General features: G+C 35.9%; 1 long non-coding RNA gene across 1 annotated transcript in view; it reads left to right on the top strand.

Annotated features, from left to right (window-relative positions):
• LOC308631112 overlaps positions 1-10,786 on the top strand; it is a 70,612-nt gene extending 59,826 nt beyond the window's left edge. Inside the window, exon 4 of the long non-coding RNA XR_014018110.1 lies at positions 10,418-10,786. This is a non-coding gene — a long non-coding RNA (uncharacterized lncRNA). The remainder of the gene's footprint in view (positions 1-10,417) is intronic.
• The last annotated feature ends 2,675 nt before the right edge of the window (positions 10,787-13,461 follow it).

Raw genomic sequence — 13,461 nt, 5'->3', positions numbered from 1 at the left:
TTAAAAAAAATTGTATCTAAGTTGACTACAATTAACAAATTGAATAATAATCTGCTCTTTTCTATCAAGATAATTCCTTATGTCTGTTAAGTTTTATTGTTTAGAGAAACTAGTCTTAAAACAATTAAGGCTTGTATAACTCTGATTTTTTTTTTAAAAAAACTGTTATTTTAGAGTATTAGACTATACTACAGATTCCAATTTTTTTTTTTTTACAAGCTAAACTTGGTTAATACAAAACACCAATGTAACTGCAGTAGTGTTACTGACTTCTTTGTATACTAGATGTATTCATGTCTTCCAAGTTTACATATCTTCAAAATATAAGGTTTAGAAAAGCATTTTACCAAACTGGTGTTCTTCAAATTAAAGTCTGAAGTAAAGATTTGAAATTATAAAGATTATGTTTCTTTCTTCATAGGTATTATATGAAATAAATATATTCTTACTCATGTTAATTTAATTTTGTATTTTCCTTGTAAGCTTTATAACTATTACCTGTTAATGTCTTGAATAAGAACAACTTCTAATATAACAACCTGAGTTAATTTGAGACAATAGGCCACCACCTATAGGACAGACAGGATGTAAGGCTAGCTTCCAATACTAATATTGACCCCAATTAAACAGAATGGGTAAATAACTGTAAACTTATAGATATTAAAGTTAAAACTCAGTAATACTAATTTAACATGGGTGAAACTTGGTTGCTTATGTTTACAACCAAAACTTATATGCTAAATTTAAGAAAATAAAAGAGCCAAGTTGGAAAAGAGCCAATATCCGGCTCCTGCAATTTTATGTCAGCTCAAACCAAGGGAATGAGGGGATTTCTCTAAAGGATTTGAAACTCTGGGTCACATGACCTTCCAATCAGAGGAATTCAAGAGACCCTGGAGAACAAAAACCCAACCAGTGCACATGCTGCAAAGGGGAGGGTCATTGGAGAGGAAAAATCCCTAATGCTTTCAAGGGAATCCACACATTGTCATATAGATCCTGACCTGACCTATCCTGAAAATTGGCCCTAAAGTTGCTCAGAGCTTCTCCCAAGTTCCTAAGAGTGATACCCTGAGGAAACTCAGCTGACTCTTAACAATAGATAGGAACAAGTTGAAATTAACCAGCTTGATGTTAAACACCAGGCAAGAAACTTATAATGAAAGCACAACCATGCCTGTCATTTAAAAGGAAAGATAATAGATCTTTCAATGTAATTTAAGCTGTACACTTACATCAGCCCCACAGAGTAAGTAAGACTGGAGGCTATGAAAGTATTCTTAGAGAGGAGTGCCTATTAAATATCAAAAGAGACTATCAGATTCAGAAATTTTCTTAGTCAATTTAAGACCTGCAAATCTGCCTAACCACCTATATAGACAGACTTAATCTGTATTTGCTAGTATACTTATCTAACCCTAAGGGACAGAATTAAAGGGATATCTACTAAACACAGATGTAATGCTAATAGAAAAGTATTTTATAAAAATCAAATGACATTAGATATCTTAACTACAATTTATGGGAGCATCTGTGACATTATAAAAACTAAGTGTTGTGTTTACATTCCTGAAAATTCTGACAATGTTACTAATATCCTTAAAGAATTATATTCCCAAATAGAGGCCATATCCTCACTGGCTTGTCTTTGAAACAATTTCTTAGCTCTTGTACTTCATGGTGGAAAAAAAATGTTGGTCTCTCTCTTTCAACATCATTATTATGTTCATTGACTTTGTATTAAATCTCATCCCAATACTCACGTCTTCTTGTTTCTCTCAGAAGAAAGCACCCACCTCCCAGATGTCTTTATAATCTGTTCTTTCTGAACCATACTTTTACCACAAACCCATCAAATGACCCTGAACATTAGTAAAAGGAAAACATTACTAAAAGGAAAGTGCATGCCCCACATCACACCCTCTTAGGCTGAAGCAGCCAGAGCTGTGAGCACCCATTTTCTCTTACAGAAGTTAGAGTTCCCTTAATTGGAGGGAGGAATAGCAAAGGATAGGTAGTCAGTGTAGATAATAAATGATCAGGTCAGAAAGATGATGGGGGCTTTTAATATGTCTTTATTTTACTTGTTTTATCTGCTACTTTTCACCATGTGAGTATTTTTTTTTTCTTTTTGAATAATCTCTTTTACTTTGTTGTTAAAGATATCAAACTCTCCAGATTTTTTCTTACCTTTTCTTTTTTTTGCCATATTTCTTGGGTTCTTTTCATCTTCCTGAAGTCTAGCCATTAGAATGACCAGGGTTCTTTTAGGATTTATTGGCTTCTATAGCTACAATTATTTTTGTGACCCATTAGATATATGACTGGGATAATTATTTGGTCTTTACAAATAAATGTGAATGTTTCAGTTTGTGTAATTTCTTTATCAAAATTGCACCAATACCTTCACATCTCACCTAGAATAAAAGTCAATCCCCTCATAAATATACTACAAGGTGTGGGAAGATATTCGATATGTCTATAGAAACAAATGACCCTTATAATTACTAAGAGTTGCCTTATGGCATAATATATGGTCTATCTTTGAGTAGGATCCATGTGCTGCTGAGAAGAACGTGTATCCACTTGATGATGGTTGATATATTCTATATATGTCGGTTAAGTCTAGGTTATTGATTGTGCTGTTGAGTTCTATAGTTTCTTTATTCAGCTTTTGTCTAGAGGATCTGTCTAATGGCGAGAGCGGTGTGTTGAAGTCACCCATAATTATTGTGTTGTGGTCTATTTGACTCTTGAACTTGAGGAGAGTTTGTTTTATGAACGTTGCAGCTCCATTGTTTGGTGCATACAAATTGATGATTGTTATGTCTTGTTGGTGGATGGTTCCTTTTAACAGTATATAGTGACCTTCTTTATCCTTCTTGATTAACTTAGGTTTGAAGTTGATTTTATTCGATATGAGTATGGCCACTCCTGCTTGCTTCCGAGGGCCATATGAGTGGTATGATTTTTCCCAACCTTTTACCTTCAGCCTGTGTATATCTTTTCCTATCATATGAGTCTCCTGAAGGCAGCATATTGTTGGATTTGTTTTTTTGATCCAGGTTACTAGCCTATGTCTCTTGATTGGTGAATTTAGGCCATTAACATTTAAGGTTACAATTGAGATATGATTTGTATTTCCAGTCATGCTTCTTTATTTATTTATTTTAGTTTGGCTAGTTTTGCTTTTTGGTTGTTTTCCTCCCCCTTTACTGAGATACCTCCTGCTGTTAGTTTTGGGCACTATTTATCAAATCCTCTTCTTGTAGTGTTTTGTTCAAAATGCTTTGCAGAGCTGGTTTTCTTGCTGCAAATTCTTTTAGCTTTTGTTTATCATGGTACAGAATAGAAGACACAGAGACTAATCCACAAAGTTACAACTATCTTATATTTGATAAAGGGGCTAAAAGCATGCAATGGAGGAAGGATAGCATTTTCAACAAATGGTGTTGGGAAAACTGGAAATCCATATGCAACAAAATGAAATTGAATCCCTTTCTCTCGCCATCCACAAAAATTAACTCAAAATGGATCAGGGAGCTAGGTATCAAATCAGAGACACTGCGTCTGATAGAAGAAAAAGTTGGCTACGATCTACAAATTGTGGGGTCAGGCTCCAAATTCCTCAATAGGACACCCATAGCCCAAGAGTTAACAACAAGAATAAACAAATGGGACTTAATTAAACTAAAAAGTTTTTTCTCAGCAAGAGAAACAATAAAAGAGGTAAATAGAAAGCCTACATCCTGGGAACAAATCTTTACCTCCCACACCTCCGATAGAGCCCTAATATCCAGAATGTACAAAGAACTCAAAAAATTAAACAATAAGATAACAAATAACCCAATTAACAAATGGGCCAAGGACCTCAACAGACACTTCTCAGAGGAGGACATACAATCAGTCAACAAGTACATGAAAAAATGCTCACCATCTCTAGCAATCAGAGAAATGCAAATCAAAACCACCCTAAGATACCATCTCACTCCAGTAAGATTGGCAGCCATTATGAAGTCAAACAACAACAAGTGTTGGCGGGGATGTGGGGAAAAGGGTACACTTGTACACTGCTGGTGGGACTGCAAAATGGTGAGGCCAATTTGGAAAGCAGTATGGAGATTCCTGGGAAAGCTGGGAATGGAACCACCATTTGACCCAGCTATCGCACTTCTCGGACTATTCCCTGAGGACCTTAAAAGAGCGCACTATAGGGATACGGCTGCATCAATGATTATAGCGGCACAATTCACAATAGCTAGACTGTGGAACCAACCTAGATGCCCTTCAATTGATGAATGGATAAAAAAAAATGTGGCATCTATACACAATGGAGTATTATGCAGCACTAAGAAATGACAAAATCATAGAATTTGCGGGGAAATGGATGGCATTAGAGCAGATTATGCTAAGCGAAGCTAGCCAAGCCCTAAAAAACAAATGCCAAATGTCTGCTTTGATATAAAGAGAAAAACTAAGAACAGAACAGGAAGAAAGAGCATGAGGAAAAGACTACAGTAAACAAAGACGAATGGGGGGAGAGAAACGGAGAGAGAAGGGAAAGCATATGGAAATGGTAGGAGACCTTCAAGGATACATAAAATTATAAGAGGTTATGAGGGGCAAGGGGGAGGGAAAAAAAAAAGGGAGAGAATTGAACAACAGCAGGGGAGGTAGAGAGGGAAGATGGGAGGGGAGGGGAGGGGAGGGGGGATAGTAGGGGATAGGAAAGGTAGCAGAATACAACAGTCACTAATATGCCATTTTGTAAAAATGCGAATATGTAACAGATGTGATTCTGCAATCTGTATTTGGGGTGAAAATGGGAGTTCAAAGCACAATTTGAGTCTAATGTATGAAAGATGATATATCATGAACTATGTAATGCGATAAATAATCAATAAAAAAAATATTAATCATTGCAGGTAAAAAAAAAAAAGAAACAAATGACTTATTTAACAAAAAGCTACAACACTTTTCTAGTGTGCATGTTGCAAACAAGAATAAGAGTAGAGGATTAATTACATGACTGACATATGTGAATACACATAGTGTTGAGGTTACTGTGGCCACACAGACTACAAGTCAGATATTACTGATATAATAACAGAACAGGGTGGAAATAATAAAATTACCTCACAGGTCAGTAACTCCAGAGGGTTCATCAGTGTCAACCTGAAGCAATGGCTAGCAGAATATGATGTTCAAGATACAGGGTATGGGTTGGGGTTGTGGCTCAGTGGTAGAGCACTTATCTTGCATGCATGAGGCACTGGGTTCAATCCTCAGCACCATGTAAATAAATAAAATAAAGGTATTGTGTCCTACAACTAAAAAAAATAAAAAATTCAAAAAGATACTGTGTATGTTGGCAATATATAAATTTATTTTTTGACTTATATCATCAAAATATATCAAAAGCCAGTGGGCAGAAGACTGATATAAACTACCAAAATGGAGAAATCCTCTTCTAATTTCCACACCTGCCTGGATCAGTTTTGAGATCTAGATGCCAGAAATTGAAGAGAAAAATTTGTATCCTTTAAGGTGGGTTCTGAAATGTCACTGCAAGAATATGCAAGAAATATTTCTTACTAATTCTTCAAATTGACCTATGGCAAAGTACTACAGTTAATGCAGAAAAAAGAGAAAGGGATATACAGATTTTTTTCAGAGCTATTGAATATACACTTTGAAATAATAATGAAACCAAAGATATAGGAAGATCATGCTCAATTGATTTCTTGTATAAAACTATTCACTGATAATATAGTGGTTACAATGACCACACCTATAGTTATTGTCATTATAGAGTTTTCTGTAATATAGACAAAAATGTACTTTAGTTGTAAAGTCAAATGCAACATTTTGAGAGTACCTGCAATCTCCTTCCTCCACTTTCTTTGAGTTCTGTTTAATCAGAAGTAGTACTGCATACTGCCCAAAATCACAGGGAGAACTGATACTTGACAAGGGGTGATGGTCCTCATCAGAGACTGCTATGTTGACCAGTATAACCACTAAAAAATATGGATGGATAATAAATGACAGATGGCTCCCAAAAATGTAACCAAGTGATAAATCCAATTATAATGTTGTGTTTATGTAATGTCTACACTAGAAAATACTATCACAGCCTCTGTAATTTGATATGTGACTATGCATCTGGTGACTACATTTTGTCAATCCTATTCAGGAAAGGTGACCAAAATAATATGCATTCACATGGGAAGGACAGCAGTTCACACTCACTAGCTTACCCTAGGGATAAGCTAATTCGGCTCTCTGTTACAATTTAGTCCAAAGGGATCTTGATTGACCTGACATTCTGCAAACATTTGCAAAAATCACACTGAATCACTTTATTGATGACATTGTGCTTATTGAATCTGATGTGCAGAAAAACACAGGTACTTTTATATGCCCTTGAAGGGAAATGAGTTGCAAAATCTGAGATAGAAATCTGAAAAAGTTTCAGAAATCTTCCAATTATGACATTTTTATGATCAATTGAACTACATTATTTTGGAATGTCTTTTCTGAGATAAAGTGAGGGCTCAGTGGTTGACAGAACTCTTTGAATTTTGGACTCACCATATAAGCATGGATCATTATTAGAAAGGCCATCTATTTCATGGCATAAAAGACTTGGATTTTTGCATGGTAGCCATAGATGAGAGGTTTCTGTAGCAGTCTGGGTATCTCACATTAGCTATGTTTCCACTCAGGCTATGATAATCTAATGGATCTCAATAAGGATTCTTATCAAGTTGATGACAAGTTTCTTGAGCATCAGGAACTGTTAGAAAAATCTCTACTGGTAGGATACTTGGTTCCAGTAAAGAGAATAGTTACCCATGGAACACCAAGTGAACACATAACAGAAATTAACCATTATGAACTGGACATTGTTCTGGGTACTGAACCCAGGGGTGCTTTGCCACTAAACTACATCCTTCAGTCCTTTTTTAAAATTATTTTTTAATTTGAGACAGGGGCTTGCTAACTTGCTGAGGCAAGCCTTGAACTTATGATCCTCTTGTCTCAGCCTCCTAAATTGCTGAGATTATAGTCATGTGCCACTGTGCCCCACATGAATTAGATATTTTTAAATCAGTCAAGTGAAAAATTCAGAAATGGGACATTAAATGATGAAAATGTTTTAATTAGGGCTTGACCTGAACATGCCCAGGGACTTATATAAATTATACAAATAGGTATTTCTCCTACCCATGCCATCTACTTCTGTTGCAGTGATACTGTTTTCTCAGCCCAAATCTATGAATTCATTGAGAATTTTTCATTGGCATATTGGTAGAAAAAGAGAAAGAAATCATATGAAGTTTATAGAGACTTGGCACCATATGACACTTTGAGTTGACAATGGACTGTTTTCTCACTATTTTCCAACTTAAGGGTGGTCCATAATAGCAGTGATATATGGGAAAAATTGAGTAATATACATAGTTAATTCCTTGATGTGGAGGGAATTATATCTGAAGTTAGATTTACATTTGTGAATTGGCTAATTGGTTTGGTTATCTCTAAAGAACTGGAGGAAATATGGGTAGATGATTAGAAAGAGGATGGTCCCGGGGGCAAGGGATGTATTCATTCCATGTTGTTGCTCTATCAGATGACCTGAATTAACTTATTGGCTTAAAACAGAAAAGAAAAAAAAAAAATATGTGCTATTACACTTTTAGAGGTCAGAATCTAAAATGGGGCTGACATAGGTCTAGAATCAGGAGTTGGCAAGGCAGAATTCCTTTTGGAGGCCCTAATGGAGAAGTGAGCCTTTACCTCTTCCACCTTGTAGAGATTGCTTGCATTCCTTGGCTTGTAGCTTCCTTTTATTTCCAAAACTATGAATGTCCAGTCCAGTCAGTCCCTCTCTCTTTATCTCCCTCTTTCTCTTTCTCGCTCTCTCCCCTGTTGCCTTCCTCTTCCTTCCATATAAGAATCCTTGTGATTACCTTGGGCTACATAGATATTTTGCAAAATTTCTCTATATTAAAGTCAGCTGTTTAGCCATCTAATTCTATCTGCAATCGTAATTCACCGTTGCTGTGTATCCTGAAAGAGTCATAGGATCTAAGACTGGGAACTTTGAAAAAAATATATATATATTTGTCAGGGCAAAGGGGCATTATTCTTTCTAGCACTCATGTGTATATTTCTGTAGAAGTGGGCATGACATGCCTATATATTGAGGTCTTATGTCAAAATCACCAGAAAGAGCTAAAGAAAAGATAGCTCTCCACTGCAGTACATTTCTTATAGATCACCAGCTTGTATCTTATTGACAATCCAGCCAGTTGGATTTGCTATAAATTCTGTAGCATATTCAAGCCCCAATTTCATACAGCAGCATTCTTTGCTGTCTTTTCTTTCCTCCTGTTGTAATTTTTTTTTCATTATTTTGATAGAGTGCTTGCCTTGCTTGTATAAGGCCCTGGGTTCAATCCCCAGCATGATGATGATGATGATGATGATGATGATGATGATGATAATTTGTATAATGAGTTATTTCATTAGTTTAATATAACAGTGATTTACATATTTGGCTTGAGAGTCAAAAAGATATTGGCTTGAATTTTGATTACTAAATAATTCTGTGACTTTTGTTGATGTATTTAAATATTCTGGCTGTTATCTATGAAACAAGACACATAATAACTCAGTAGAAGTTAAATGAACAAATGCATAGATAACTGATAAAAATGGTAGACATAAAAATTCTCATGAAAAGGTATCTATTATTAGTATTTCTAGTATTAGTTTATTTGTTTGTTTGTTTTTTACCCTGGATAGAAAACTTATATGAAATAAAACAAAACATTCATAGCTATCACATGTTCATGATTTTTATATTTTCATATTTCATATATTTAAAACATACATTGCAAACAATCAGAAACATAATTCATTAATATCATATATCATAAAATTTTCATTAAATGTTCTACCCTAATTTTTTTACATGATCCTCACAGTGTTTGTGGTTATTGAATTATAGGGTGCCTTGACAACAAAGAAGACACTCACAGTGTATAATTATCCTATAAAAATTAAAATGGTCATGGGGAAACTCACATACAGCACTGAGGTCATCATTACAGATGATTCATACCGAGGCTAAGGTTATTAGTACAATTATAAATAGAAGTAGGTGAAAATAACAAAAAATTTGATGCAGTCTATAAAATATGACCATGGTAAAAAATTGGAAGGGTAAAGTTTTTAACAGTGCAAATGGAATGTAACTGTTGAGAAAATGGACTGCCCTCATCATTATGGCATAGACCTTTATTGTGTTTAATGATGTAATTACACAGCATAATACTGAATGCTTTGAATATCAAGCATGAAATGCTGTGTAAATGACTTGAGAGAACATAACTGTGTGAATGGGCTTTGCTAATGAGTTTTGCTCCTCAACTCTGGCCTCACAGGGCAAATCTGCAAAACCTGATGCAGCCAATTCAAGAATGAAGATTTTGAGTGGAAGCCAAATTCAAAATTTAACAGAGTTAAAAGAGTTAAACATGAGAAATTAAGAAAGAAAATAGCTGGTTTAAGAAACTTAAACTAGGGGCTGGGGATGTGGCTCAAGCGGTAGCGCGCTCGCCTGGCATGCGTGCGGCCTGGGTTCGATCCTCAGCACCACATACCAACAAAGATGTTGTGTCCGCCGAGAACTAAGAAATAAATATTAAAAATTCTCTCTCTCTCTCTCTCTCTCTCTCTCTCCTCTCTCACTCTCTTTAAAAAAAAAAAAGAAACTTAAACTATATCTCCCTTGAAAGACAATCCCAGTGCATCTTAAAAATAATATCTCTGATCTCACAGGAATGGAACATTAGGAGTGCTACCTTCCAATTGAGATACATATTACATTGAATGCTAAACATATCCACACATGTATAAGATTGTATTTGTAGAATACCAGGCTGCCCTATTTCTGGCCATGTGTGTCACAGTTATTTTACATTTCAAAAAGTTTTTTTTTTCATAGTAGCCCTTATAATGAATTGGAATTATCTATTGCTACTCACCTCTGGGTATTTCACAGGTAGAAAACTACACCAAACCCCAATATAAAAATACAATCAGTACATCCGATGCTGCACAAAGAGATTGACTAATTTGATTTTTGAAGTTGCTTCACTTGAGGAATACCCCGTCCTATTAGGAAATAAACTAAATCTTCCTTCCTTGTGATTCTACATGGCCACATCATAGATTAATCGATGTGGTATAAAAATATTATACTTTCATGAAAGTAAAGTAAAAACCAAAATGAATTTTTTTTAATTTTCATATTTTAAGTGATATAAGATTTGTTATCAGAAGTCTTATCTTCTCTTGTTCTGCATTTCTCTAATTTCTTTGAAATTTTTGCTGTGTTTTACAGAATGCCTAGAGTATGAAAATCCTTTTATGTCACTTTTGAACAATACATTTGAAGAGACCTGCAGTGTCCTTGCTGCCATCCTAGATCCATGCCACTGGGTCTGGCGATTCTGATGTGGAGAAGACATGGAAGAAAGAAGAGGTTTTTCAGCCAAGAGCCATGAGAAATCATTCCCTGGTGAGACATATGAATGAGACTGAGACCATAGTGAGCCAAGTGGCTCTGGGAATCATCAGACCACAGCTCTGTGAGTGACCTCAGGGAACACCACCAGAGAAAAACACAGAGTTGAGCTCAGCTTGAACTGTAGAATTTTAAGCACAGTTATGATTGTGGTTTTAGGCTTCCAAGTGCCAAAAAGGCATCATATTTCAAAAATATTAATAATAAAGTGCTTATTTTTCTTGTATTAAAATTGTTCTTAAACATCCTCTGTCTTTGCTTCTCTCCTCTTTTCCTCTTTTTTCGCCTCTTTTCTACTTTCCACTTCTCATATAAACACATAATAGAGTAGCATAATCCTGGGAATGGACATCAAGCAATTTCAGCAGCTATATCTACTAATGTGGATAACCAGCATATATCCTGACTTATATATTCGGAAATTATATATAAAAATAGATACATAAATAAATAATACTGAAAAACCAATATGCTCTAGACTGGTCCTAGCCTTTATATTTTTATTTTTATTTATTTATTTATTTTTATTGTTGGTCGTTCAAAACATTACATAGTTCTTAATATATCATATTTCACAGTTTGATTCAAGTGGGTTATGAACTCCCATTTTTACCCCGTATACAGATTGCTGTATCACATCAGTTACACTTCCATTGATTTACATATTGCCATTCTAGTGTCTGATGTATTCTGCTGTCTATCCTATTCTCTACTATCCCCCATCCCCTCCCCTCCCCTCCCCTCCCCTCTTCTCTCTCTACCCCCTCTACTGTAAATCATTTCTTAAACTTGTATTATTCTTCTCTTACCCCTCATTTCCTCTTATATGTAATTTTGTATAACCCTGAGGATCACCTTCCATTTCCATGCAATTTCCCTTCTCTCTCCCTTTCCCTCCCACCTCTCATCCCTGTTTAATGTTAATCTTCTTCTCAAGCTCTTCCTCCCTACCCTGTTCTTGGTTACTCCCCTTATATCAAAGAAGTCATTTGGCATTTGTTTTTTAAGGATTGGCTAGCTTCACTTAGCATAATCTGCTCTAATGCCATCCATTTCCCTCCAAATTCTATGATTTTGTCATTTTTTAATGCAGAGTAAATCTCCATTGTGTATAAATGCCACATTTTTTATCCATTCATCTATTGAAGGGCATCTTTTTTTTTTTTTAAAGAGAGAGTGAGAGACAGAGAGAGAGAGAGAGAGAGAGAGAGAGAGAGAATTTTTTTAATCTTTATTTTTTAGTTTTTCGGCGGGCACAACATCTTTGTTTGTATGTGGTGCTGAGGATCGAACCCTGGCCGCACGCATGCCAGGCGAGCGCGCTACCACTTGAGCCACATCCCCAGCCCTTAAAGGGCATCTAGGTTGGTTCCACAGTCTTGCTATTGTGGATTGTGCTGCTATGAACATCAATGTGGCAGTATCCCTGTAGCATGCTCTTTTAAGGTCTTCAGGGAATAGTCCCAGAAGGGCAATAGCAGGGTCAAATGGTGGTTCCATTCCCATATTTCCCAGGAATCTCCAAACTGCTTTCCAAATTGGCCGCACCAATTTGCAGTCCCACCAGCAATGTACAAGTGTACCCTTTTCTCCACATCCTCGCCAGCACTTGTTGTTGTTTGACTTCATAATGGCTGCCAATCTTACTGGAGTGAGATGGTATCTTAGGGTGGTTTTGATTTGCATTTCTCTGACTGCTAGAGATGGAGAGCATTTTTTTATGTACTTGTTGATTTATTGTATATCCTCCTCTGAGAAGTGTCTGTTCAGGTCCTTGGCCCATTTGTTGATTGGGTTATTTGTTATCTTATTGTCTAATTTTTTGAGTTCTTTGTATACTCTGGATATTAGGGCTCTATCTGAAGTGTGTGGAGTAAAGATTTGTTCCCAGGATGTAGGCTCCCTGTTTACCTCTCTTATTGTTTCTTTTGCTGAGAAGAAACATTTTAGTTTGAGTAAGTCCCATTTGTTGATTCTAGTTGTTAACTCTTGTGCTATGTGTGTCTTATTGAGGAATTTGGAGCCCGACCCCGCAGTATGTAGATCATAGCAAACTTTTTCTTCTATCAGACGCCATGTCTCTGATTTGATATCAAGCTCCTTGATCCATTTTGAGTTAACTTTTGTGCATGGCGAGAGAAAGGGATTCAGTTTCATTTTGATGCAAATGGATTTCCAATTTTCCCAGCACCATTTGTTGAAGATGCTATCCTTCCTCCATTGCATGCTTTTAGCCCCTTTATCAAATATAAGATAGTTGTAGCTTTCTGGATTAGTCTCTGTGTCCTCTATTGTGTACCATTGGTCCACCCACCTGTTTTGGTACCAGTACCATGCTGTTTTTGTTACTATTGCTCTGTAGTATAGTTTGAAGTCTGGTATCACTATACCGCCTGATTCACACTTCCTGCTTAGCGTTGTTCTTGCTATTCTGGGTCTTTTATTATTCCATATAAATTTCATGATTTTTTATCTATTTCTACGAGAAATGCTGTTGGGATTTTGATTGGCATTGCATTGAACTTATAGAGAACTTTTGGTAATATCGCCATTTTGATGATGTTAGTTCTGCCTATCCATGAACAGGGTATATTTTTCCATCTTCTAAGGTCTTCTTCTATATCTCTCTTTAGGGTTCTGTAGTTTTCATTGTATAAGTCTTTCACCTCTTTTGTTAGGTTGATTCCCAAGTATTTTATTTTTTGGGGGGATATAGTGAATGGAGTAGTTGTCCTCGTTTCCGTTTCAGAGGATTTGTCGCTGATATACAGGAATGCATTTGATTTATGTGTGTTGATTTTATATCCTGCCACTTTGCTGAATTAATTTATTAGCTCTAATAGTTTCTTTGTAGACCATTT

This window comes from Spermophilus citellus (assembly GCF_964194105.1).
Source record: "Spermophilus citellus genome assembly, chromosome: 11".
Lineage (NCBI taxonomy): Eukaryota > Metazoa > Chordata > Mammalia > Rodentia > Sciuridae > Spermophilus > Spermophilus citellus.
Note: the sequence above shows the minus strand (reverse complement) of the source record. Positions and strands in the feature narration are given on the sequence as shown.